This window comes from Hyperoodon ampullatus, assembly GCF_949752795.1.
Source record: "Hyperoodon ampullatus genome assembly, chromosome: 1".
Taxonomy (NCBI): Eukaryota; Metazoa; Chordata; class Mammalia; order Artiodactyla; family Ziphiidae; genus Hyperoodon; species Hyperoodon ampullatus.
The window spans coordinates 172441132-172468501 of record NC_136914.1 but is presented as its reverse complement, the minus strand read 5'-3'; the positions used below and the strand labels follow the sequence as shown (position 1 = coordinate 172468501).

Genomic DNA, 27370 nt, shown 5'->3' with positions numbered 1-27370 from the left:
CAGGGTTCGCTCCCTAGCTGTCCCCCTTCCTCTGTTCCCATTCCTGGGAAGGGTAGACACCTCCGTTGGAATGCATGGGGGAGCCCCAGAGTGGTGACAGAAACTGAGGGAAAGGCCACAGCCTCAGGAAATGGGACCGAGGAGTACAGCATACTGAAATGAGGACCCCCATAGCCTGGGGTACCAAAATGGGGCCCTGGCATCAGAGGAAAGGGTACTGGTCCCCCTGAGAAAGGAGACCCAGCAGCCTCAAAATCCTCTCACTGCGAAGAGCCATTGCTTGATTGTTTGCCCTTCTGGCAACGGTTGCAGAATCACACTCGGACCACATCCTTCTCAAGCCCGAGCTGCTGAGCCATGTGGCTGATCTGCTGCAGGATGGGCTTTGGGCACCGCAGTAACATGCTCTCCAGGTCCGTTCTCAATACTCGTCTTCTTTCTCTTCTGGGCCTGCATGACAGTCTCTGCCTTGCATATCTCCTGCAGATTCTCGTTGTTGTCAGCTTCCTCCACCCACTTCTGCAGCAGGGTCTGCAGCTTACACATGTTCTTGAAACTGAGCTGCAAAGCCTCAAAATGGCAGACAGTTGCTTGGCTGAACACCTTCCCAAAGAGAACCCCCAGGGTGAGTCCCACATCGGCCTGGGTATATCCCAGGGGGATCCTCTTCTGCTTTAGGAGCTTGGCAAATTGTTCGAGGTCTTTCTGAAGAGCTTTGATGTCCTGGGACTCCTCGGGGTTCAGCCAAGTCACTATCTTTAACAGGAACTCTGAGTTCTAGGAGTTCTGGCTACTCTTTCAGTCCCCAGCATCACATCACACCTGTATTTCTCAACAGTCAGTACACATGTCATGTAAACTCCCATACCCCATGCTTTCTACCTGGTACTTTTCCTCCTCAGGTAGTTAAAGTTTTCATTCTTTGATCTCAGGTTATTATAGCACTTCAGTTAGGGTGGCTTTTGCACCCAGTACCAGGAGAGATTCCCTCTTTTATAGTCTAATATTACTATAACTTTTTCTTTGTAGTACCAATACTTATTTGTTTGATGTAACTCTTGCCCTCCAGTGTATAAGCTGCCTCAAGGCAATAATTGCACCCGTCTTAAGCATTAAAATCATAGTATAGGGACTTCCCTGGTGGCGCAGTGGTTAAGAATCTGCCTGCCAATGCAGGGGACATGGGTTCGATCCCCGGTCCAGGAAGACCCCACATGCCACGGAGCAACTAAGCCCACGTGCCACAGCTACTGAGCCCGCGCTCTAGAGCCCAAGAGCCACAACTACTGAGCCCGTGTGCCACAACTACTGAAGGCCGTGTGCCTAGAGCCCACACTCCACAAAAAGAGAAGCCACTGCAACGAGATGCCTGTGCACCACAACGAAGAGTAGCTCCAGCTCGCCGCAACTAAGAGAAAGCCTGAGCCCAGCAACAAGGACCCAATGCAGGGAAGAATAAATAAATAAATTAATTATTTTAAAAAATCATAGTATAATATTTGATACATATTAGATACTCAAGGAACACTGATTAACTGAGTCCCTAGAAAGAAGAGTAGGGAAAATATTAAATTCAAGTAATGGTAACTGTCAACATACTGTGTGAGACACATTTCATATAGGTTTTAAATAGGATCTAATCTACACTTAACTCTATCATCAATTTAACTATTTCATTTGCTAGAACAGTTCTGTCATCTACATCTAAGTCTGAGCTACCTATCATGAGAATAGTACAATGTAAGGATATAATGTCATTCCCAGTGATATTCACATAATTGCATGCACACTGAAAAGAGCTGTGTACAGATGCAAATGAATTATGATGCTAGCAAACAATTGCAGGACACTTAATATGTTCAATTACTGTTCTGATCATTTTACATATATTAATCTAATCAAAACTCACAACTTCCTGTGATGTACATACCACTATTAACCCCTTTTATAGATGCAAAAGTTGAGGGTCAGAGAGTTTAGTAATTTGCCTAGGGTCACTCAGTTCTTAAATGGCAAGACCAGGATTTAAACTCAGACTGTCCTATCAGTCTTCAGATTTAAAGACTATGGTGTAGGCACCCTCATTATAATATTAACACAATTAATATTATTCTATAATTTGAAGAGAATATTTTTCTTAAACCAAATAGCATAGTATTGAAAACTTATATTCTGCTACTGACTTCTGTACTTTTAAAATTTAGTCACAGTATAAAAAGAATAAAATTTAACTTCCCCATTAATGAAACACTGGATATAGAGAACACATTTCTTTTAATGTTTTACCATGCTGAATATTTTTCATGCTAGTTAGCTTAACATTAAGCTGCTTATTATTTTTTACAAGATTGTACATATGCCAGAAAGTATATTTGTGTTATCCCAAAATTAATCTTTAATTTAATAGCATATATTTTGATTCAATGATAATCTTATGTATTTACCATGGGTAAAATTTTCAATTAATTTAAAATATAGCTAAATCAATTTATAATAACATTAGCCAAAGGATGGTTATTACTGATTGAGCTAAACATAAATAGAATTGAAATATATCCCAGATGTTATACTGAATATAATGAAATATACTTGGTTTCAGGATTTCTGGAAATAATAATTGATAATTGACAGAGGAATCCACAGACTACCAGAATGGAATATACGTATAAACAGCAAAACTGAAACCTAAAATCAATATACAAATGAATAGAATGTTATTTATATTAGGAACTGAAAAACAAAGAAACAGTAGATGCTTGGATAAAACAAAATCAGAGAATATTGTATGGCAACAACATAATAAAGTCCCGTGCGGAACAGATGATAAAAGATCGCCCAACTTAAAGTACACAAAGCATCTCCAAAAATTCTGGCCATAATGCTACTTCTACCTCCTTGAGTCTCCATGGTATTTTCAAATACTGAATTCTCTGTTCTCCTTTTCAAACTCCAAATTTTGGAACCATTTGTACATACGATCTGCCCCTCCTTCTTTATGTCCCGTAACTCTTTTTTTTTTTTTTTTTTTTTTTGTTAACATCTATATTGGCGTATAGTTGCTTTACAATGTTATGTTAGTTTCTGCTGTATAACAAAGTGAATCAGCTATACGTATACATATATCCCCATAGACTTTCCCTCTTGCGTCTCCCTCCCATTCTCCCTATCCCACTACTCTAGGTGGTCACAAAGCACCGAGCTGATCTCCCTGAGCTAGGTGACTGATTCTCACTAGCTATCTATTTTACTTTTGGTAGAGTATATATGTCAATGCCACTCTCCTACTTCATCCAAGCTTACCCCTCCCCCTCCTCATGTGCTCAAGTCCATTATCTACGTCTGCATTTTTATTCCTCTCCTGCCCCTAGATTCTTCAGAACCATTTTTTTTTAAGATTCCATATATGCGTTAGCATACAGTATTTGTTTTCTTTCTTTCTGATGTACTTCACTCTTGTATGACAGACTCTAGGTCCATCCACCTCACTACAAATAACTCAATTTTGTTTTTTTATATGACGGAGTAATATGCCATTGTATATATGTGCCATGTCTTCTTTATCCATTCATCTGTCGATGGACACTGACATTGCTTCCATGTCCTGGCTACTGTAAATAGTGCTGCAATGAACATTGTGGTACATAACTCTTCTTGAATTATGGTTTTCTCAGGGTTTATGTGCAGTAGCGGGATTGCTGGGTCGTATGGTAATTCTATTTTTAATTTTTTAAGGAACCTCCATACTGTTCTCCATAGTGGCTGTACCAATTTACATTCCCACCATCAGTGCAAGAGGATTCCCTTTTCTCCACACCCTCTCCAGCATTTATTGTTTGTAGATTTTTTTTAATGTTATATGATTTTTTATATTAATATAACTGTACTACATTTATGTTTAGATAACTGTTTATCTCAGTTATTTAATGCATTTTTTAAACAACTTTATTGGAGTACAATTGCTTTACAATGGTGTGTTACTTTCTGCTTTATAACAAAGTGAATAAGCTATACATACACATATATCCCCATATCTACTCCCTCTTGCATCTCCCTCTCACCCTCTCTATCCCACCCCTCTAGGTGGTCACAAAGCACTGAGCTGCTCTCTCTCTGCTATGCGGCTGCTTCCCACTAGCTATCTATTTTACATTTGGTACTGTATATAAGTCCATGACACTCTCTCACTTCGTCCCAGCTTGCCCTTCCCTCTCTCCGTGTCAAGTCCATTCTCTACATCTGCATCTTTACTCCTGTCCTGCCCTTAGGCTCTTCAGACCATTTTTTTTTTCAGATTCCATATATATGTGTTAGCATACAGTATTTGTTTGTCTCTTTCTGACTTACTTCACTCTGTATGACAGGCTCTAGGTCCATCCACCTCACTACAAATAATTTCTTTTTATGGCTGAGTAATATTCCATTGTATGTATGTGCCACATCTTCTTTATCCATTCTTCTGTTGATGGACACTTAGATTGATTCCATGTCCTGGCTATTGTAAATAGAGCTGCAATGAACATTGTGGTTCATGACTTTTTTGAATTATGGTTTTATCAAGGTATATTCCCAGGAGTGGTATTCCTGGGTCATATGGTAGTTCTATTTTTAGATTTTTAAGGAACACCCATACTGTTCTCCATAGAGGCTGTATCAATTTACATTCCCACGAACAGTGCAAGACGGTTCCCTTTTCTCCACACCCTCTCCAGCATTTACTGTTTGTAGATTTTTTGATGATGGCCATTCTGACTGGTGTGAGGTGATACCTCATTGTAGTTCTGATTTGCATTTGTCTAATGATTAGTGACGTTGAGCATTCTTTCATATGTTTGTTGGCAACCTGTATATCTTCTTTGGAGGAATGTCGATTTAGGTCTTTTGCCCATTTTTGGATTGGGTTGTTTCTTTTTTTAATACTAAGCTGCATGAGCTGCTTGTAAATTTTGGAGATTAATTCTTTGTCAGTTGCTTCATTTGAAAATATTTTCTCCCATTCTGAGGGTTGTCTTTTCATCTTGTTTATGGTTTCCTTTGCTATGCAAAAGCTTTTAAGTTTCATTAGGTCCCATTTGTTTATTTTTGTTTTTATTTCCATTTCTCTAGGAGGTGGGTCAAAATGGATCTTCCTGTGATTTATGGCATAGAGGGTTCTGCCTATGTTTTCCTCTAAGAGTTTGATAGTGTCTGGCCTTACATTTAGGTCTTTAATCCATTTTGAGTTTTTTTGTATGGTGTTAGAGAGTGTTCTAATTTCATTCTTTTACATGTAGTTGTCTAGTTTTCCCAGCACAACTTTTTGAAGAGGCTGTCTTTTCTCCATTGTATATTCTTGTCTCCTTTATCAAAAATAAGGTGACCATATGTGCGTAGGTTTATCTCTGGGCTTTCTATTCTGTTCCATTGATCTATATTTCTGTTGTGCCAGTACCATACTGTGTTGATTACTGTAGCTTTGTAGTATAGTCTGAAGTCAGGGAGTCTGATTCCTCCAGCTCTGCTTTTCTTTCTCAAGATTGCTTTGGCTATTCGGGGTCTTCTGTATTTCCATACAAATTGTGAAATTTTTTGTTCTAGTTCTGTGAAAAATGCCATTGCTAGTTTGCTAGGGATTGCATTGAATATGGAGATTGCTCTGGGTAGTATATTCATTTTCACAATGTTGATTCTTCCAATCCAAGAACATGGTATATCTCTCCATGTGTTTGTATCATCTTTCATTTCTTTCATCAGTGTCTTATAGTTTTCTGCATACAGGTCTTTTGTCTCCTTAGGTAGGTTTATTCCTAGGTATTTCATTCTTTTTTTTGCAATGCTGAATGGGAGTGCTTCCTTAACTTCTCTTTCAGATTATTCATCATTAGTGTATAGGAATTCAAGATATTTCTGTGCATTAATTTTCTATCCTGCTACTTTACCAAATTCATTGATTAGCTCCAGTAGTTTTCTGGTAGCATCTTGAGGATTCTCTATGTATAGTATCATGTCATCTGCAAACAGTGACAGTTTTACTTCTTCTTTTCCGATTTGGATTCCTTTTATCTATTTTTCTTCTCTGATTGCTGTGGCTAAAACTTCCAAAGCTATGCTGAATAATAGTGCTGAGAGTGGGCAACCTTGTCTCTTTCCTGATCTTAGCGGAAATGGTTTCAGTTTTTCAGCATTGAGAACGATGTTGGCTGTGGGTATGTCATATAGGGCCTTTATTATGTTGAGGTAATGCCCTCTATGCCTATTTTCTGGAGGGTTTTTATCATAAATGGGTGTTGAATATTGTCAAAAGCTTTTTCTGCATCTATTAAGATGATCATATAGTTTTTCTCCTTCAATTTGTTAATATGGTGTATCACTTTGATTGATTTTCATATATTGAAGAATCCTTGCATTCCTGGGATAAATCCCACTTGGGCATGTTGTATGATCCTTTTAATGTGCTGTTGGATTCTGCTTGCTAGTACTTTGTTGAGGATTTTTGCATCACTGTTAATCAGTGATATTGGCCTGTAGTTTTCTTTCTTTGTGAAATCTTTGTCTGGTTTTGTATCAGAGTGACGGTGGCCTTGTAGAATGAGTTTGGGAGTATTCCTCCCTCTGCTATATTTTGGAAGAGTTTGAGAAGGATAAGTGTTAACTCTTCTCTAAATGTTTAATATAATTCGCCTGTGAAGCCATGTGGTTCTGGGCTTTTGTTTGTTGGAAGATGTTTAATCAGTTTCAATTTCAGTACTTGTGATTGGTCTGTTCATATTTTCTATTTCTTCCTGATTCAGTCTCGAAAGGTTGTGCATTTCTAAGAATTTGTCCATTTTTTCCAGTTTGTCCATTTTATTGGCATGTAGTTGCTTGTAGCAATCTCTCATGATCCTTTGTATTTCTGCAGTGTCAGTTGTTACTTCTCCTTTCTCATTTCTAATTCTATTGATTTGAGTCTTCTCCCTTTTTTTCTTGATGAGGCTGGCTAATGGTTAATTTTTGTTTATCTTCTCAAAGAACCAGCTTTTGATTTTATTGATCTTTGCTATTGTTTCCTTCATTTCTTTTTCATTTATTTCTGATCTGATCTTTATGATTTCTTTCCTTTTGCTAACTTTGGGGTTTTCTGTTCTTCTTTCTCTAATTGCTTTAGGTGTAAGGTTAGGTTGTTTATTTGAGCTGTTTTCTTGTTTCTTGAGGTAGGATTGTATTGCTATACACTTCTCTCATAGAACTGTTTTTGCTGCATCCCATAGATTTTGGGTCGTCGGGCTTACATTGTCATTTGTTTCTAGGTATTTTGTGATTTCCTCTTTGATTTCTTTAGTGATCTCTTGGTTATTTAGTAGTGAATTGTTTAGCCTCCATGTGTTTGTATTTTTTACAGATGTTTTTTCCTGTAATTGATATCTAGTCTCATAGCATTGTGGTCAAAAAACATACTTGATATGATTTCAATTTTCTTAAATTTACCAAGGCTCGATTTGTGACTCAAGGTATGATCTATCCTGGAGAATGTTCCATGAGCACTTGAGAAGAAAGTGTATTCTGTTGTTTTTGGATGGAATGTCCTTTAAATATCAATTAAGTCCATCTTATTTAATGTATCAATGAAAGCTTGTGGTTCCTTATTTATTTTCATTTTGGATGATCTGTCCATTGGTGAAAGTGGGGTGTTAAACTCCCCTACTATGATTGTGTTACTGTTGATTTCCTCTTTTATGGCTGTTAGCATTTGCCTTTTGTATTGAGGTGCTCATATGTTGGGTGCATAAATATTCACAATTGCTATATCTTCTTCTTGGATTGATCCCTTGATCATTATGAGGTGTCCTTCTTTGTCTCTTGTAATAGTCTTTATTTTAAAGTCTATTTTTTCTCATATGAGAATTGCTACTGTAGCTTTCTTTTGATTTCCATTTGCATGGAATATCTTTTTCCATCCCCTCACTTTCAGTCTGCATGTGTCCCTAGGTCTGACATAGGTCTCTTGTAGACAGCATATATATGGGTCTCTTTTTTTAATCCATTTAGCCATCCTGTGTCTTTTGGTTGGAGCATTTAATCCATTTACATTTAAGGTAATTAATGATATGTATGTTCCTATTACCATTTTCTTAATTGTTTTGAGTTTGTTATTGTAGGTCTCTTGTGTTTCCTGCTTGGAGAAGTTCCTTTAGTATTTGTTGTAAAGCTGATTTGGTGGTGCCTAATTCTCTAACTTTTGCTTGTCTGTAAAGGTTTTAATTTCTCCATCGAATCTGAATGAGATCCTTGCTGAGTAGAGTAATCTTGGGTGTAGGTTTTCCCCTTTCATCACTTTAAATATGTCCTGCCACTCCCTTCTGGTTTGCAGAGTTTCTGCTGAAAGATCAGCTGTTAACCTTATGGGGATTCCCTCGTACGTTATTTGTTGCTTTTCCCTTGCTGCTTTTAATATATTTTCTTTGTATTTAATATTTGATAATTTGATTTATATGTCTTGATGTGTTTCTCCTTGGATTTATCCTGTATGGGACGCTCTGTACTTTCTGGACTTGATTGACTATTTCCTTTCCCACATTAGGGAAGTTTTCAACTATAATCTCTTCAAATATTTTCTCAGTCCCTTTCTTTTTCTCTTCTTCTTCTGGGATCCCTATAATTAGAATGTTGGTGCATTGCATGCTGTCTGAGAGGTCTCTGAAATTGTCCTCAATTCTTTTCATTCTTTTTTCTTTATTCTGCTCTGTGGTAGCTATTTCCACTATTTTATCTTCCAGGTCACTTATCTGTTCTTCTGCCTTAGTTATTCTGCTATTGTTTCCTTCTAGAGAATTTTTAATTCCATTTATTGTGCTGTTCATCATTGTTGTTTGCTCTTTAGTTCTTCTAGGTCCTTGTTAAACATTTCTTGTATTTTCTCCATTTTATTTCCATGATTTTGGATCATCTTTACTATGATTACTCTGAATTCTTTTTCAGGTAGACTGCCTATTTTCTCTTCATTTGTTTGGTCTGGTGGGTTTTTACCTTGCTCCTTCACCTGCTGTGTGTTTCTCTGTCTTTTCATTTTGCTTAACTTACTGTGTTTGGTGTCTCCTTTCTGCAGGTTGCAGGTTCATAGTTCCCGTTGTTTTTGGTGTCTGCCTCCAGTGGCTAAGGTTGGTACAGTGGGTTGTGTATGCTTCCCGGTGGAGGGGACTAGTGCCTGTGTTCTGGTGGAGGAGGCTGGATCTTGTCTTTCTGGTGGGCAGGACCACATCCGGTGGTGTGTTTTGGGGTGTCTTTGACCTTATTATGATTTTAGGCAGCCTCTCGCTAATGGGTGGGGTTGTGTTCCTGTCTTGCTAGTTGTTTGGCATAGGGTGTCCAGTACTGTACCTTGCTGGTCGTTCAGTGGAGCTGGGTCTTAGCATTGAGATGGAGATCTCTGGGAGTGCTTTTGCCATTTGATATTATGTGGAGCCGGGAGGTCTCTGGTGGACCAATGTCCTGAAGGCAGTTCTCCCACCTCAGATGCACAGGACAGACACCCAACTGGAGCACCAAGACCTTATCAGGCAAACGGCTCAGAAGAAAAGGGACAAAAAAGAAAAAAACAAAGAAAAGAGTAAAATAAAATAAAATAAAATAAAATAAAGTTATTAAAATAAAATATAAAAAAATAATTATTAAAAATAAAAAATTAAAAAGTAATAAAAAAATAGAAGGAAAAAAAAAAGAAAGAAGAGAGGAACCAAACCAAAAAACAAATCCACCAATGATAACAAGCACTAAAAACTATACTAAAAAAAATACCCAACAAAAACAAACAAAAAAAACGGACAGACAGAACCCTAGGACAAATGGTAAAAGCAAAGCTTTATGGAGAAAATCACACAAAGAAGCATACACCTACACACTCAGAGTAAGAGAAAAAGAAAAAATATATATATATATCATTCCTCCCAATGTCCACCACCTCAATTTTGGGATGATTCATTGTCTATTCAGGTATTCCAGAGATGCAGGGTACATCATGTTGATTGTGGAGATTTAATCTGATGCTCCTGAGGCTACTGGGAGAAATTTCCCTTTCTCTTCTTTGTTCACACAGCTCCTGGGCTTCAGCTTTGGATTTGACCCTTTCTCTGTGTGTAGGTTGCCTGAGAATATCTGTTCTTCCCTCAGACAGGATGGCGTTAAAGTAGCAGCTGATTAGGGGGCTCTGGCTCACTCAGGGCAGGGGGAGGGTGTGGTATGGAATGCAGGGCGAGCCTCCAGCAGCAGAGGCATGTGTAACGTTGCAACAGGCTGAGGCGCACCATGTGTTCTCCAGGGGAGTTTGTCCCTGGATCACGGGACCCTGGCAGTGGCGGGCTGCACAGGCTCCCAGTAGGGGAGGTGTGGATAGTGACTTGTGCTTGCACACAGGATTCTTGGTGGCTGCAGCAGCAGCTTTAGCATCTCATGCCTGTCTCTGGTGTCTACGCTGATAGCTGCAGCTCGCGCCCATCTCTGGAGCTGGTTTAGGCGGTGCTCTGAATCCCCTCTCCTGGCACATCCCAAAATATTTGTCTCTTGCCTCTTAGGCAGCTCCAGACTTTTTCCCAGACTCCCTCCCAGCTAGCTGTGGTGCACTAGCCCCCTTCAGGCTATGTTCATGCAGCCAAAACCAGTCTTCTCCTTGGGATCTGAACTCCGAAGCCTGAGCCTCAGCTCCCAGCCCCCACCTGCCACGGTGGGTGAGCACACGGCCTCTCAGGCTGGTGAGTGCTGGTCAGCACCAATCCCCTGTGCAGAAATCTCTCTGCTTTGCCCTCTGCACCCTTGTTGCTGCGCACTCCTCCGTGACTCCAAAGCTTCACCTTCACCACCCCTAGTCTCCACCCACAAAGGAGCTTCCTAGTGTGTGGAAACTTTTCCTCTTTCACAGCCCCCTCCCCAAGGTGCAGGTCCCATCCCTATTCTTTTGTGTCTGTTTTTTCTTTTTTATTTTGCCCTACCCAGGCACGTGGGGATTTTTTTTTTTTTTGCATTTTGGAAGTCTGAGGTCTTCTGCCAGTGTTCAGTAGGTGTTCTGAAGGAGTTGTTCGACATGCAGATGTATTTCTGGGGAGGAAGGTGATCTTCATGTCTTACTCTTCCACCATCTTGAAGGTCTCTCTGTAGATTTTTTGATGATGGCCATTCTGACCAGTGTAAGGTGATACCTCATTGTAGTTTTGATTTGCATTTCTCTAATGATTAGTGATGTTAAGCATCCTTTCATGTGTTTGTTAGCAATCTGTACATCTTCGTTGGAGAAATGTCTCTTCAGGTGTTCTGCCCGTTTTTGGATTGGGGTGTTTGTTTTCTTTGATATTAAGCTGCATGAGCTGCCTGTAAATTTTGGAGATTAATCCTTTATCAGTTGCTTTGTTTGCAAATATTTTCTCCCATTCTGAGGGTTGTCTTTTAGCCTTGTTTATGGTTTCCTTTGCTGTGCAAAAGCTTTTAAGTTTCATTAGGTCGCATTTATTTATTTTTGTTTTTATTTCCATTTCTTGGAAAAGGAAAAAAAGGACCTTGCTGTGATTTATGTCATAGAGTGTTCTGCCTATGTTTTCCTCTAAGTTTTATACTGTCTGGCCTTACCTTTAGGTCTTTAATCCAATTTGAGTTTATTTTTGTATATGGCGTTATGGAGTGTTCTAATTTCATTATTTTACATGTAGCTCTCTAGTTTTCCCAGCACCACTTATTTAAGAGGCTGTCTTTTCTCCATTGTATATTCTTGCTACCTTTATCAAAGTTAAGGTGACCATATGTGCATGGGTTTATATCTGGGCTTTCTATCCTGGTCCATTGATCTATATTTTTATTTTTGTTCCAGTACCATACTCTCTTGATTCCTATAGCTTTGTAGTATATGTCCTGTAACTTTTGAACCCACTTTTGACCGAGCTGTGAAAGCTCAGCTGAATCTACTGAAGCCAACACAGCCAAACCAAATGCAAAAACCCTTTAATTCATGTGTCTTCTCTGCAAGGAAACATAACAAAAGCAACAAAAATCTGGGTTTTTTAAAAACATTCACCTCCTCAATTGTTCTTTCAGTCTTTCCTAGGTCCTCTACTAGCTCCTCTTTGTTCTCCCTCTTCACCACATTCCTTCAGGGGTGTAAGCTAATTTCATGCTGTCCCATTTCACAACAGCTTTTCCCCCAGAGCTCCATCATCTCAACCCAGGTGTCTCATGAAAATGTCTCCATGGGTATTTCACAGATGCCTCCAACATAATATGTCAAAAACTAAAATCATCCTGTACCATCTCAACTCTGCTCTTTTTTCCCCAGAGATCTATATGAATAAATGATTGCATCACCCATGCAATTATACAAGTCAGAAATTTGGGTGCCACATTTGAGTCCTATCCCTCCCTAGACTCCATGTAAACTGAAGTTCTTGATCACATCTGGAATAATGTGTCCAATTTTGACAACCGCATAGGATAGAAAAATCAAACTTAAAACTGTGTAAGGGAGGAGAGTGGATATATGGAAACTCTCTGAATTTTCTACTCAATGTCTTAATCACCTAAAATTACTCTGAAAAATTAAAATCTACTAACTAAAAAAGAAAACACCTGGGGGTGTATAGAGGAGCGTGGCAATGGCAAGAGATTTAAAACTGTTTCATATATAAATTTTATAAGATATGAACACTTGAAATATTCATCTTCATGAAGAAAATTTACGATAGCTATCTTACAAAATTGTAGAGGAAAAAGGAAGATATGTTCATTTGACTCCATGAAAACAAAGGAATATTCACTAGGAGAAACTACAGAGATGTGGTTTTCAGATTCTTACAAAAGAACAAAGTATTTAGTAAACAAAACACTTCGAGAAGCAGTGAGCTACTAAATCATCTGTTCAACACAGTGCTTTTGGGTTAGGAAGTGCTTTTTATTATCTGTTACCCTATTTAATTACCATCCCAACTCTGTTTCTAGGTAGGAGGACAAATATTATTATCCTCATTTTATCAGTAGAAAATGAAGACAAAGAGCCTTAGATTATTGGCGTGATTTGGCCAAAGTTAGTGAGGTAGATCTTTGCATACAGCACTTAAATAATTATTACTACACAGTGGGGTCTTACCTAATAGATTCTCTATTCCTGGGGTCACTCACCAGCATACAAAAAGTGTTCAGAAAATATGATTTGCAAAAAGACATTAATTGATCACTTAATGAATAAATCAATCCAAAGTTTAATTGTAGGCCTTTTAAGTCTTAATAAGGATTGAAGTATAATTAAGTGACTAGTAATACGGAAAACAAACAACAGAAATATATATAAAGGGTTTAGAAGAGAGAGATTACAAGGGGTAATTTGGCCAGATATATGATATTAAAATCAGCCTTATAGGATGTGTAGAATACAGAGAGGAGAAAAAAGCAAAATCTATTTTGGAAGCAGTCTGATAAAGAGCACCTTTAGAGGGTCTAAACTGGTCTTCTTCTGGCCCTGTCTTTCCCCTGGATAGAAGAAATGTAAAAGGAATAAAGAAGACAAAAACAGATGAGAAGATAACTCATGTTTGTGTTATCAGAAGATTTAATATTATTAAAATGTTCATACCAAAAGTAATCTACAGGTTCAATGCAATCCTTATCAAAATCCTAATAGCAATTTTATAGAAATTAAAAAAATCAATAATTCATATGGAACCACAAAAGACCATGAATAGCCAAATAATCTTGAGAAAGAAAAACAAAGCAGGAGATATCATAACTCCTGACTGCAAAATATATTACAAAGCTACAGTAATCAAAACAGTATTGTACTGGCAAAAAGAAAGACATATAGACCAATAGAAGAGATAGCCCAGAAATAAAACTATTATGTGTATAGTCAATCGTGCTAAAAATACAAAATCAAGAAAGGATAGTCTCTTCAACAAATGGTGTTGGGAAAACTAGATATTCACATGCAAAAGAATAAAATTGAACTTCTATCATACCATATATAAAATCAATTCAAAATGGATTTTTGAACATAAGACCCGAAACCATAAAACTCCTAGAAGAAAACATAGGAGAAATGTTTCATGACATTGGTTTTGGCAACAATTTTATGAATGTGACATCAAAAACACAGGCAACAAGAACAACATCAACAACTAAAGTGGAACTACATCCAACTAAAGAGCTTCTACCCAGCAAAGGAAACAATCAACATAATGAAAAGGCAACTTATGGGATGGGAGAAAACATTTGCAAACCATATATGTGACAAGAAGCTAATCCCCAAAATATATGAAGAACTCCTACAAATCAATAGCAAAACCACTAAAAACCCTATTAAAATAACTATAATCCAATGGGCTAAGGAATCGAACAGACATTTCTCAAAAAAAGACATACAAAAGGCAAACAAGTATATAAAAAAATGATCATCATCACTAATCAGCAAGTTAAATGCAAATCAAAACCACACTGACATATCACATTATACCTGTCAGGATGGCTATTATCAAAAAACAAAGATAAGTTTTGGGGAGGATGTGGAGAAATCAGAACCCTTGTACACTGTTGCTGAGAATACAAAATGGTGCAGTTGCTATGGAAAACATTAGGGACGTTCCTCAAAATATTAAAAACAGAACTACTTTATGATCCAGCAATCAATTTCACTCTGGGTATTTATTCAAAAGAACTGAAATCAGGATCTCAAAGGACCATTAGCCCTCCCAAGTTCACTTCAGCATTATTCATAATAGCCAAGATGTAGAAACAACTTGAATGTCAATTGACAGGTGAATGGATAAAGAAAATGTGAGATATATATATATATATATATATATATATATATATATATATACACATATATACATATATGATGGAATATTATAGAATATAATATATATAATGGAATATTATTCAGCCTTAAAAAAAAGGAAATCTTGACTTTTGTAGCAACATGGATGAACCCTGAAGACATTATGCGAAGTGAAATACATCAGTTACGGAAAGATGAATACTACATGATTCCACTTATATGAGGTACCTAAAATAGTCAAATTCATGGAATCGAAGAGTGGAATGGTGTTTGCCAGGGGCTAGGAGGAGGAGGACATTGGGAGTTACTAATCAACAGGCATAAAGTTTCAGTTCAGCAAGAGTTAAGTTCTAGAGATCTGCTGTACAACATTGCATCTATTATTAACAATACAGTACTGGATAATTAAAAATTTGTTAAGAGAGTAGATCTTATGTTGTGTTCTTACCACAATAAAATTTTAAAACAAGAAAGATAAAAAGATTAAGTTTCAGAAGAAAAAGTTCCTTGTCTTATCTCTGCTTCTTTTATATTTATCTCTCTGGTAATAACATCAGGCCCAGGATTGTTATGAAGATCACATGATATGCATGTGAAAAGAACCAAATGTAAAACACTTTGCCCACTTTTATAACTAGGTGAGGGGTCCATACACATCATGGCAATAGAGTGCTCAATCTCTCAAGAATGGGGAAAAATATTTGAGCTTTGATATCTTCTTAATTTTTAGTCATCCATTAATTTATTTTTAAATTAAATTAGTTAATAACTTTAAAACTGCTGGGAACAGTATCTTGCACATAATTAGACCTACATGGTATTTGTTAATATATACATAAAATAGACATTTATTAAATACCTACTATATTCAAGGTCAGGGATCTAAAGACAAAACAAAGTCATGATCCACTTTTGTTTTTATTATTATATGTTCTAGGCCAGATTATTTAAAAGGTGTGCAGGTGGATAAGAATAATCTTGGGAGTACTTTTAAATATTTACTACAGATAGTTCATTACTAGGATTCATCTTTCAAAAATATTATTTTACTTATGTTAATTAATTATATCATGATGGTTAATATTAAAAAAATCAAAACAATTTTTGTCTAGGCTGTTTTGAAAATTCCAGCATCATAAAATAAATTGCTTTAAAATGTATGGGGTTTTGTTGTGGCTATCTTTCTTCTAAAAAGTTTTTTATAATTGGGTCTTAAGGAAGGTATAATTGGGTTTTAAGGAAGGTATAAGACCAGGGTTTAACTTTCATATTTTCAACAGTTTGGTCTGTATGAGAGGAGTTAACTGGTTAAAAATTTTAAAATGTAATGCTTTATGCCAAGAGCTAGCATGCAGCTATTTACAAAGGGAACATATGCATTTTTATGTGCAATCTGACCAATGAGGCTATGGTTATTTAAACCGGCCAAGCAACAGAATAAAATAATGGCTCACCTTTATATTGTTGCTGCAATGCTCTGCCTAATAGGCAAATTTGGATCACATCACTTATCTCCTGAAAATATCCCTCAAAGGCCCCTAATCCCTGCAAAATAAAATCTAAAATTTTTGGGTCCAGGCCCTTTGTCAGGTTCCTGCTTATGTATCTTTACCTTCAGAAACACTGCCCACTACAGGCACCTGCCAAAATAGCCCATCTGAAGTATTGATATGTTGCATTTCCCCATGTTCTGCCCATCCTCCAAACCTCTCTGTGTGTGTGTGTGTGTATGTGTGTATGTGTGTGTCTCCTTATGCTGGGATGGGCCAACAAATTTCTATTCGTACTTCAAGTCTCAGCTCAGGAATTACATTCTAATTATGTTATCTAGCAAAATACCCACTCATAAATGTTTAATGTTTACAGAATATAAAGAAATTGTAATTATGTAATGTAAATGACAGCATGGTTATAAATTTAAGGTAAATAGATTTCCATATTGTTTATCTTACAGTAAAAAATGTTCGGGACAGTTGGACAGGTGGTTATGCAAATAATAAACAACAGTTTTTACCAGAAAGTCTCTGAGCCATTATGGTTTCACTGTTCAAATATCCAGCTGCTACCAACAGTAACGAAGCCTTAAGATAATTATTTCAAGACCGGCTGTGAACTATTAAGATATGTAAAGAAAAAGAAATTGCTCTGTCCAAGATTACTGCCATCAGCTACTACAGTTTAGACCTCAGTGCTTTATTTACAGAACTCCCTATTGACAAATGACAGAACTGCATAATGAGTATACAAATGCCTTTTCAAGAATAGATCTTGAAGGCTGCTTTTATAAAAATGCCTTCTGGCTGAATTATCGAAATGCAGTGTGCTGACAGGAGGGACAGCAATACACATGGGCTTTGTTGGCTTCTAATGGATTCCATTTCTAGAGCATGAAAAAGATGGAAACTAAAGTACTTAAGTAGGATTTGGATCTCTCTCTCCATGTGCTCCTACAATTTGAAGAATAGCAGGATATGTGGACAGTAGTTTTCTGTTTAAAAGGGAACACATTTCTTTAAAAAATCCCATCTAATAGACAAGATTAGTAGGTTGCTTGGAGAGATGTAATGCTACAGAACATACCCACAGGGGTAAAACCTTGTTATTTTGAAATAGTAACCCAACAAAGACTCTAAACAGGGATTTTATAGAATTTCAAATTTCTTTAGGGAAATTTTTAAATAAAGTTGTGTTATTTCTAAGGGAAGACTGGGAGACATACTTAAAAAAATAAAATAAGATGTTTTCTTAAAATGGGGTTTATCCTGTAAAAATAGTCAACGTTTTATTTCCCTCAGTAGTTATGTATTTTCAAATTTATTTTTATTGAAAACCCTTTACACCTGCCTGACTTTAAACTATCAGAAGGAGTCAAATGATGGCAGGTCTCACACTTTCTATGCAGTTGCCAAGAATTATTTTATTGTGCAGTTGAGGCTGATGCTAATGCAACCAAAAAAAAATCATCATAATTTTAATAAAATAATACCACCATGACCGACCATTTTTTACTAAGTCATGCTGTGCAAAGGCAAGCTGCATACAGATGCAAGCACAACAGGATGTGATTGATTCGCCCCTGCTGGCTGTCCCAAGAAAGAGTGCTGCCCTCAGTCCCTGTGACCACGAGGACAGCCAATGTTAATGCACGGGGCTTGCAAGGCAAAACAGCTAATACTGGTTCATCCTGGCAAGCCATGAACCGTCAGTAATGAGCATAAGCCTTCAATGTATAAAAAATGATGAGAGCTTCATCCTCTTATGAAGAAACCTCTTGCAGAAAGAAAAGTATGAGAGGAGGAACAGCACGATAAAAGCACTCAAGCCTAAACTGTAGTGTCTGGAAGCCTCAAAACTCAAATGGCTCAGTCATTTACTTCACATTCCTGGGGACACATGCACACATGCCAGTTACCTGGAGTAGATTCAGGGGGCTTCTCTCAATCAACCAAGAAGGTACAGATGTAATTAAAAATCAAATAGTCAAGGTTTTAAAGATTTTCAAGATACCAGAGCAGAAAAATAACCTATTGGAAGACACTTGCTAACTACAGGTAATACAGTAAGTACATATGAAGCTTCAAGTTTCGAAATTTCAAAGATGCAAACATGCATCTGCTTCCAGCAAGGAACAAAAACCTGTGCCGTCAACGTCAGGCGTGAGTGAAACTGCCGCTTGCCCTCCGTCTCCTATTGCTGACGATCCTTCAGCTCTACCATCTCCCACCTCCTCTCCCTCCTCCAGTCAGTAACGCTTCTTGCTTGTTCACTAGATGCCAGCCCTGTATGCCAGCTGTTGTACTGTACTACTGTACTTTTCACGGTACTGTGCTGTAAGATTAAAAAGGTTTTCTTTATTTTTTGTGTTTGTTTTTATGTATTATTTGTGCGAAAAGTATTATAAACCTATTATAATACAATACTATATAGCCGATTGTTAGTCGGGTACCTAGGCTAACTTCGTTGTACTTACGAACAAAACTGGACTTACGAATGCACTCTCAGAACAGAACTCGTTCATATGTAAGGGACTTACTGTAATGCCAGAAGATGACTATACCCATATATCTGGTTAATGTTTCCCACTCAGAACTCATTCCCAAGGGTCAGGATACTGAGGGGACCAGAAGGCAAGAAATCTAATCAGGCTTCTATTTCCTCAGTAGACTCTCAAAATGGAAGAAATCAGAAGAAATTCAAATAGTATGAACAAGGAAGCACTTATGTATGTTTCTTAATTATTAGATATAAACATCTCTCATGCTGACAACTGGCATACTGTCAATTGCACCTGAAGAACACAGCTTTATAATCACCATTGGACTGATTGGTGATAGCTGGTATCCATTATAGCAGGGGTCCCCAACCCCCGGGGGTGGCGGACTGGTGGCAGTCCATGGCCTGTTAGGAACCGGGCCGCACAGCAAGAGGTGAGTGGTGGGCAAGTGAAGCATCATCTGCCGCTCCCCATCGCTCCCCATCGCTCCCCATTGCTCCCCATCGCTCACATTACTGCCTGAACCATCCCCCACCCCCACCCTCCCGGCCGTGGAAAAACTGTCTTCCATGAAACGAGTCCCTGGCACCAAAAAGTTTGGGGACCACTGCCTTACAGATCTTGCCTTCCTATCTTAATTTAGTACCCTGTTTCTTCCTGTAGGGGTCAGCACGCTAGTGCTGTCAATGATAACCTGTTTCGAAAATATTTTTATAAGTAAGATTAAGTTGTCTTCAAACGGAAAGAAAAGGAGTACAAAGATGCCAAGAAATCCGTACTGAGTCTACCTTTTAAAATAACCACATCCATGGGCTTCCCTGGTGACGCAGTGGTTGGTAGTCCGCCTGCTGATGCAGGGGACACGGGTTTGTGCTGCGGTCCGGGAAGATCCCACATGCCGCGGGGTGGCTGGGCCCGTGAGCCATGGCTGCTGAGCCTGCGCGTTCGGAGCCTGTGCTCCGCAACGGGAGAGGCCACAACAGTGAGAGGCCCACGTACCGCAAAAAACAAAAAACAAAACAAAACAAAACAAAAAACACATCCAGAAACCTCTCCTGACAACAGGAGTCAGTTTAGGAGTTAGCAAAACCCACAATTCAAAAAGATAACCAACTTACTAATCATTGATTCAAATATTCTGTCATCAGTACTATGCAGTTGATAAATCAGATATCACGTTGAATCATATTTTTAACCATGTACTTTATTGAGATTTTTCAACAATATAGTTTCAATAAATTAATTGTTTCATGAAAGTTCCAGCTTCAGTCTAATGCATCAGCCATAAAAGCAATTTATCTGCTGAACAATGCAGTCAGCTTCTCTAAAGAATGTACTTTCTATGCCAAATAAGGTTTTTTCCACAGTTAAACAAACACTTGGTGCGATGAAATTACTAGAAGTTCTCTTGGTGGTCTCTGATCGTGTGTATTTTCCTGCCTGTTACATCTCTATCTGACACACTTTGCCTATTGTTCAAAAGAGTCATTTCACGCATCAGGAATACTACGATGCTTCTGAGATGGGTTATGTGTATTCTGGCTGATGCACTTTAGAAAACTACCAGATCATCACCAACAAGAGAAGCCTGGAGAATCATATGCGTGCTTTTATAACAAGTTCTGTGGTTTAATTTATATAGAAAAAAAAATTGCACCAACAACTCAAACTAATAGTTTTTACAAAAAAGCTTTTTGGCCTTTAGAACCAAACAGATATTTGTGATAAAAGCAACTTGCCTGGATACTCCCTGAAGCACAGTGTATTTTCCATCCTTAAATGGATTATTTATGGGTACTATAAAATTACAATTCTGGAAACAAAATTATGGAAGATTATGTATTCTGGGAATGTGGGGTTTTGTTTCAATTCACTTGAAAATTAGCTTGAAAGCAATCAGGTACTGTTGTAAGCATATACTTAAGTAATGAGTTTCAGTAATTTTCAATGAAATAGCAAAAACAAAAGCACAGTTTTAAGGTGTTTTCGGAATAGTCTAATTAACTCAGCAATTTCTAAAAGCATAAAATATCTTTTTCAAAATGTTCAAGAATTATGAGTTTGAAAATAAGCAGATATTTTCAAAGTTGTTTTAATTATGCTTCACTTTAATAAATTTTAATTTTAAAATGTCAATTCAAGTGGCACAACTTCTAGACGGAGAATAGGACAAAAACCTAAACTAGTTCATTCTTCAATGCAGAAGTAGGCCTACTGTGCCATAGTAACTTTGTGATTTTTTTTTTTTTTTTTGCGGTACGCGGGCCTCTCACCGCTGTGGCCTCTCCCATTGCAGAGCACAGGCTCTGGACGTGCAGGCTCAGCGGCCATGGTTCACGGGCCCAGACACTCCGCGGCATCTGGGATCTTCCCAGACCGGGGCATGAACCCATGTCTCCTGCATTAGCAGGCGGACTCTCAACCACTGTGCCACCAGGGAAGCCCTGTGATGTATTTTTCAAAACACTTTTCAACTCAACCTGCTAGGTGGTTTTAGGAAGTCAATCCATGCCCTGGAACCCCTCTGTTAGAAGATATCAAAGCTTGTACAGCTTGCACCCTAATACTATCTCTGTATGATTTTTCCTATAGTCCACAGCAAAGCATCAGCCTGGAAAACTCTGTGATAGTATTTTCCAACACCACGTTAGTATTTTATATTTAAAGATGCTTATTGGTGAAGATAAGATCACTAGGGCCAATTATTCAATGAATTGCAGCTTTCCTCTTCAAATATTACTTACCTAGAAAATTTTGCATTTCAATAAGACAGCTGACTTTGTATTTAATTAGAATAGTGAGGTTAAATTTTGGAATAATGAATTCTGATCAAGCAAGATTTACCTGGTCTATAAAAGTGATCTAATTTTCTGGCAGGGAGCTATATTGGGGTTATAGGCTCACATTTTTTCCTGATGTGGAATATGATCAAAGAAGTTTGGAGACACCCCTAAAGAGCAAAACCTCACTTATCTGACTGTGCAAAGCTAGGTGGTGTTCTTATAGGCAAAGAATAGAGTTCTGGGTAATTTAAGCAGGGAGGAAATTTACCGGAAGACTGGAGAACCAAGTTCATAAGCAGGGAAGAAGATATTCAGTTTTGTCAAACAAAGTCAGACAGCCATGTGTCTGCCAATAGCTGAACAATGAGGAGTGAACAAGGCTGCAGGTACCAGCGGTTTTGCTGCTACTGGTCTCTGCCAGCTTCTCTCTGGAATAAACTCTTACCTGTACCTCTTCCTTAACATCTGTTCTAGATTCAAAATACCAGATAGGAATATTGAATAAGCTGCATATAAGGTTTGTGCACACTCCTCTGGTTGTTAGAGCTTCAACAAAGTGAGTATCTGGACCTTTCCACTTCGGTTTGGGAAATTGTAATAATTAGGATGAGCTATATTGTGCTATAACAACAAAACCTTCTCAAAATCTCAGTGGCTAAAAGAAAAACCACTTTATTTCTCACACTCTTTACAATACCCATTGTTCATGAGCTGAGGACACTGCTACATGCTGTATTGACCCAAATGAAGACAATCACTTAATCTATCGCCATGTCTGAGAAAAGGAGTCATAGAATGATGGTTATCAAGTGGAGTCCTGGGATTCCTGGGAATCTGCAAGTTCAAAACGATTTTCATAATAATATTAAGATGTTATCTGCCTATTTTTTGTTTCCTTTTGATGATATATAGCAACTCATCTTTAATAATAATAATTATAATAATATATTGACAATAATACCACATAATAATAATTAAAATATATTAATGATGGTAATAACTCCTCTTATGGTAATTTACAGTTATAAATTACACTCACAGAAATGATCTCACTTGATTATCATATTCTTTAAAGATAAGTAATAAGAGCTACCCACCACACACATACATGCATACATCAACTTTAAAGATAAGGAGAACAAGATATTTTAAAGCTCAAGTTATAATAAACGAACCACATTACTTAAAACTCATTTTGTTCATATCTCCACAATATTTTTTAAAATTTTGTTTTAATTTTTATTGGAGTATAATTGTTTTACAATGTTGTGTTAGTTTCTGCTGTACAGCAAAGTGAATCAGCTATACATATACATATATCCTCTCTTTTTTGGATTTCCTTCCCATTTAGGTCACACAGAGCACTGAGTAGAGTTCCCTGTGCTATAGAGTAGGTTCTCATTAGTTATTTATTTTATACATAGTAGTGTATATATGTCAATCCCAATCTCCCAATTCATCCCATTCCCCCCCTACCCCACCTGGTATCCATATGTCCATTCTCTACGTCTGTGTCTCTACTTCTGCTTTGCAAATAAGTTCATCTGTATCATTTTTCTAGATTCCACATATAAGCAATATTATATTGATAAGATATTTGTTTTTCTCTTTTTGACTTACTTCACTCTGTATGATAGTTTCTAGGTCCATCTATGTCTCTGCAAATTGAGCAAATTTGTTCCTTTTTATGGCTGAGTAATATTCCATTGTATATATGTACCACATCTTCTTTATCCATTCTTCTGTTGATGGACATTTGTGTTACTTCCATGTCCTGCCTATTGTAAATAGTGCAGCAATGAACACTGGGGTGCATGTATCTTTTTGAATTATGGTTTTCTCTGGGTATATGCCCAGGAGTGGGATTGCTGGGTCATATGGTAGTTCTATTTTTAGCTTTTTTTTTTTTTTTTTTTGCTGTACGCGGGCCTCTCACTGTTGTGGCCTCTCCCATTGAGGAGCACAGACTCCGGACACGCAGGCTCAGCGGCCATGGCTCACGGGCCTAGCCGCTCCGTGGCATGTGGGATCTTCCCGGACTGGGGCATGAACCAATGTCCCCTGCATCAGCAGGCAGACTCTCAACCACTGCTCCACCAGGGAAGCCCCCTATTTTTAGCTTTTTAAGGAACCTCCATACTGTTCTCCAGTGGCTGTATCATTTACAATCCCACCAACAGTGTAAGAGGGTTCCCTTTTCTTCACACCCTCTCCAGCATTTATTGCTTGATGATGGCCATTCTGACCGGTGTGACGTGATACTTCATTGCAGTCTTGATTTGCATTTCTCTAATAATTAGTGATGTTGAGCATTTTTTCATGTGCCTCTTGGTCATCTGTATATCTTCTTTGGACAAATGTCTATTTAGGTCTTCTGCCTAAATAGAAGTCTTTATGGGTCTAAATGGGTCTTCTTCCCATTTTTTGATTGGGTTATTTGTTTTTTTGATATTGAGCTGCATGAGCTATTTGTATATTTTGGAGATTAATCCCTTGTCAGTTGCTTCATTTGCAAATATAGTCTCCCATTCTGAGGGTTGTCTTTTCATCTTGTTTATGGATTCCTTTGCTGTGCAAAAGCTTTTAAGTTTCATTAGGTCCCATCTGTTTATTTTTGTTTTTATTTCCATTACTCTAGGTAGTGGGTCAAAAAAGATCTTGCTGCAATTTATGTCAAAGAGTGTTCCGCCTATGTTTTCCTCTAAGAGTTTTATAGTGTCAGGTCTTACATTTCAGTCTTTCATCCATTTTGAATTTATTTTTGTGTATGGTATTAGGAAGTGTTTTAATTTCATTCTTTAACATGTAGCTGTCCAGTTTTCCCAGCACCACTTATTGAAGAGACTGTCTTTTCTCCATTGTATGTTCTTGCCTCCTTTGTCATAAATTAGGTGACCATAGGTATGTCTCCATAATATTTTTAATGCTGCTCCTCTGTCTAGGAATTCACTTCTCTCTTTTCAGCCTGTTTTTTCTGTCAATGACCTAAATGTATTTTAAATTGCCTTTTATTGGGTAATTTGTTTTCTTAGTTTTGAGTTTTGTGAATTCTTCATACATTCTGGATACAATTTTATTATCAGATATAAGATTTGCAAATATGTTCTCGTAGTTTGTGGCTTGTCTTTTCATTCTCTAACAATGCCATTCAAAGACCAGAAGTTTTACATTTTAATAAAGTCCAATGTTTCAATTTGGTCTTCTAGGATTGTGCTTTTGGTATCATATCTGAGAAATGTTTGTGTTCAGTCTTTGGGCAGGAAGTATGATGCTCCACATGGATTTTTCATAGGTTCCATGTATCAGCTTGAGGAAATTCCCGTTACTTCTTAGTTTCATGAAGAGTTTTATCAGGAAAGGATTTTAGATTTTGTCAAGTGCTTTTTCTATGAGTATAGAGATGAAAATATGGTATTTCTTTTTTTAGTTTGTTACTATGATGAATTACATTCATTGATTTGCGGGGCGATGGTGACTTAAAACAACAGAAGCTTTCAAGTCCAGTGAACTGCAAGTCTCTCAGGGTCAAAATCAAGGTGTCAACAGAGCTGAATTCCATTCTGTTGGCACGAGGGGAGAAAGCACTTGCAGGCTTATTCAGGTTGCTGGAAGAATTCACTTACATGTGGTGCTAGGACTGAGGTTTCACTTCCTTGCTGTGTCAGCTGGGGGTCATCCTTGGCTCCTAGAGGTCTCTCTCTGGACTCTGCAGATGGGGCCCTAAATCTCAGAACCAGCAATGGCACATGGATTCCTTCTCATGCTGCCACATTTCATCTGCCTTGTCTTTGTCTGCTGTGCCTAGCATTTTCCTTTTGCACTCTTATTTTCTTACTAACTAACATACAGTGGAATTTTCCAGAGGCTAAATGATACTGCGATATTTCAACAGGTTGAATACAGAAGCTGATATGAGCATCTAGGCTGTCTTCTTTTGAGACAGAAAAATAAGATTTGCAAAAATGTAAAACAATGCTACTCTTTCCACTTTTTAGTGTGTATATATATGCTATATGTACTATATATAGACATATATATACTGTGTATATTATATACATTATCTGTACACATAATATATACTGTGACAATATGTAATGGGTTTGTTTTGCTATTTTAAATGATTTAATACACGTTTTAAAAATTTCTGTTTCAAGTTCTAATACAGTAAATATAGATATATAGGTATAAAAACAACACATAGGTAATGCATAGCTATATAATCAACATAAACCAAATCTTTTACAAGCCTCAAAAATTTCTAAGACTGTAAAGGGGCCTTGAAACAAACAAACAAAAAAATTAAAGTTTAAGAATGGCTCCAGCGAGTCTCACACCAGCAATGAGATGATCTGACTCAGAAGACCCCCTCACTGTTGCTCACACCTGACTGGCCAGAAGTAGAAATGGACCCATCCTACCGGAAGGCAGCCAGGAAATTCTATCCTGTAGGGCAGAGAGCTGGAAATAATGAGAAAACGCTGATGACTACCAAAAAAGGCATACCCTGCCTCCACCAAGACACTTCTTTCCCCCAAAGGAAAAGTATACAAGAGGCTGGGAAGCTAAAACTATAACAAAAGCCCACCACGTACTCTGTGGGTTTATCTAAATGGGCTTCAATGTTCAGAACATGCTACTTTTCAGTACCTCCAATTGGAACAAAGGACTTAAATCTGTCTACATACAAGAGATGTCACGACATATCATTTGCACAGTCTGATATCTCACTGTTATTTTGGTCCTTGTTGGTGATAAGTCCCAGATTATCCTCTGAAACAGTTATATTTTTACATTTCCAGATTATGTCTGGTATCAACCGATCCCAATATCTGTTAAGGAGAGAGATGACTGTCTGATACATAAAAATAGTTCTCGCTAAATCAGTGTCTGAGAACTCAAGAACAGATTTTGATATTATGTTTAAAAATGGAAAAATGAGGTTTGCACACTCTACTTCTAGTTTTTTTTTTTCTATTGCAGGCTCATCATTATCCATATTTCAGTAAGTTTAATTCAATTTGTAAAACTTCAAATGTTGCTCAATGAAGAAATGCTTTCTGAGTTATTTATGTTTGGGATGTTTTGTAAAGATACATGTTTCTTAACACAAACACAACCCTTTATCAAAGAAATAGGTTTAGCATAAACGATATTTACATCTCAGATGAAGCCATATACCTTGTATTATTGAGATTAATGAAGAGTACAGCCTGTGAAAAATTAATTCCTACTGTTGTCAGTTTTCTTGCCTTCTTTTAATTGGCTAGTTTCAATCAGCTCTGGGTGGGAAAATCTGAAAATTTACCTTAAGATAATTATATTCAAAAAGGGTCAATGAGCTGTGAGTACATTTCAAATTATTCTCCTATGAGTCAAATATGTGAGCTTTTATACAGTTATACATACATCATACATATTATGGCATTTATTTGGAGGAAGGTCAAAGTACTCTATGGTTAGTTCCTGTTTGTTTTTTTTTTTTTTTTAATTCCTCGATTTTGGCCATGTTATAAAGAGCTGCAATTAAGTGAAGAGTAGTTTCCAGATAAATTAGATTCTACTAAATTTGAGAAGATATGTTATCTAATTGTGACCAAAAACTCACAAAAGGACACGCAAAAAGATACACAGTAATAAGCAGAACTTGCAGAAGGAAGATAAAGAAACTACATGGATTTATTTCTACTAAGACAAAAACTGTGTTCCTTTTGTTCCTTTATTCTACAAAAAGAACACTTATTTCACAAGCATGATGGAATGACAAGAATCAAAGAAATTATAATCAGAGATCCTGAATTTTAATTGGTAGTTCCTAAGTGCCTGGCATGTGCTATT

General features: G+C 37.4%; 1 protein-coding gene and 1 pseudogene across 4 annotated transcripts in view; both read right to left on the bottom strand.

The window, feature by feature from the left end:
- SLIT2 (slit guidance ligand 2) overlaps positions 1-27370 on the bottom strand; it is a gene marked incomplete at both ends in the record, with an annotated part of 384978 nt that overhangs the window by 219753 nt on the left and 137855 nt on the right. The gene's annotated exons all lie outside the window — the stretch shown is intronic.
- Positions 14-25948, bottom strand: LOC307069300 (POU domain, class 5, transcription factor 1-like; annotated as a pseudogene). Its single transcript has 4 exons — positions 25919-25948; positions 21981-22112; positions 19399-19446; positions 14-756 (listed from the first exon to the last, which is right to left on the bottom strand). The product of its transcript is annotated as a POU domain, class 5, transcription factor 1-like (transcript).